Below are 2,173 nucleotides of genomic sequence, written 5' to 3'. Positions count from 1 at the left end.
GATCCCACCGTCGGCAGCCTCGACGGTGCCGTCGGCGGGCCTTCTAAAATATTTGATCTGGACTCTTGGGAAATTCTCAAATAGCCTGTAAGATGTGAGGATTTAGGTCGTAGCGAACGACAACCTTAGAATCCTAAGACGAGTTAAAGCTTAGATTGTACTGCAGAGTTGTACAAAGGCCTTAAGAGAAGTTAAGGATTTATGTCGCACTAAGCGAACAACCTCAAAATCCTATGGCTTGTTGTTTAATTCTAAGGAATGGTTTAGCTGATGTAGACATATTTTGCTGTTGAAGATGGTTGTGCTGCCCACAATGCTAGCTCAAAGCTCCTCGTTGTGGCGAGTTTAAGTTTTCTAATGTGTCAAGTCATGATGTCAAATAAAATGTCCCTAAGTTTATGGTTCCTTAAATATTATGGGGCATATTAAAGTTGATTAGAGCGACACCGATTAGGATCCTATGATTCCCTCATTCCGGTACCACTATTTTCTTTCGTATTCACTTAGTCCAAATAAATTTACTGAACTCAACTTAATGAGTTTCATAATTTCATTTAGAACATGGGAAATCTCGTTAGCAACCATAGGTTACCTCCTTCGAGGGATCCCAATCATCTGATAGAGATGTTTTAATTTAGTGGTGATTTTTGTTTGGTGATGTTTGTGATTAAATTTTGAGTTGTCTTATATTTTGAATGTTGTGGCGGTGTATTTTATATTGTTTGATTTTTAAATTTTTATTTTGGTTTTGTGGTTATCCTAGCAGTTTTGGTTTTCATGCAGGGTAATATCGTTGTTTAACATGCAAGTTTGAAGCAAGAAGTACAAAAAGGTAAATGCAAAAATGTAAAAGTGTACCTGTCGATTCTTCTCATTCCTCCACCTGAAAGGTTAGTACATGCAAGACATGTATACAATTTTGTAAGGAATTTAAATTGTAGAAGTAGATGAATGTATAGCTACCAAACCCCAAGCTATAATTTTATTGAGCCTCCGAAGTTCTTAGTAGATGATTTTAGAACAAAATATTTCTAGTTCAACTTGTCCTTCAAAATGTCCAAAAGATTTCAAAGTGCTAGGGATATGACACTGAACTACTTTGAAGATCTCTTGAATTATTTTGAGTTCATCTTTTGAATTTATCGTATTATTCTATTAATCATCCGGGTTTAGAGTGTGGCTACCCCGTTGCTCAGTGAAACTTGACAATTCAATTATCTCAAGGGTACAATACTTAATCAATTTGACACTTTACTTAAGAGTTATATGGAAGAATGCCCCTAAGGCAGACCTAAGTTATTAAAGATTTGGTGCTCATCACAAATGGGCTTGGAGTGTTTAAGAGTGTTTAAATATGTTGATCCCCAATCATATTATCTTCTAAATCCATTCAATTGAGTTTAGACATCAAACCTAGGTCACTACCAAGCCCATAACAATCATAATGGAGGAAAATGGTGGTAGCTAAAATCTTGGTTTAAGTGACATTACTCTTACTGAAGGATCAAATCATCATCAATTTTAGGCTTAAGACAAGTGAATTATCATCTTCCTAGCATAAGCCCATCACTTAAGAATCATTTGATATTAATTGACTTCCAATTCATGAAGATTAGGGAAATTATGATTTTGTTGATGTTGTGAAAAGGTGGTAAGTGAGTTTCTGCCTTTAACCCATTGAATTTCAATCATCTAATGCATTCGTTAAGGATCAAAGTTATCCATCCCCAATGGTTAATCCTAAATTTTGATTAAGGCACCAAAATCTAAAATTACCTCTTTGCCCTTTGGGCCTTTCATCTTATAATTCTTCGAGCGAAATTCAAATGGCCTTGAAAATCTTTGAGTATACCATCCATGGATCAATTAAACTATCAGGGAGGAGAGTATGATTTTTCAAAATTTGATTTAACTTAAAATAATTATTTTAACCCAAAAATAGGATTTTTCAATATTAATTTATTTAATTAATCAAAGTGAAGTTTTAATCTATGGGAAAATTATTGGAGGGTTGCCTAGGAAAGAAGAATACATAAACACAATTTTATGATTTTTGAATAATCTTGTAATTATTATAATTATTTAAAGGTCATTTTTATTGATTAGTTAAATACAAAAAAATATGTTTTAATCTTCAAAAATCACCTTTAAATTTTTATTAAACCCTCATAAG

This window comes from Phalaenopsis equestris, unplaced genomic scaffold (genome assembly GCF_001263595.1).
Source record: "Phalaenopsis equestris unplaced genomic scaffold, ASM126359v1 Scaffold000383, whole genome shotgun sequence".
NCBI classification, from domain to species: Eukaryota; Viridiplantae; Streptophyta; class Magnoliopsida; order Asparagales; family Orchidaceae; genus Phalaenopsis; species Phalaenopsis equestris.
Note: the sequence above shows the minus strand (reverse complement) of the source record.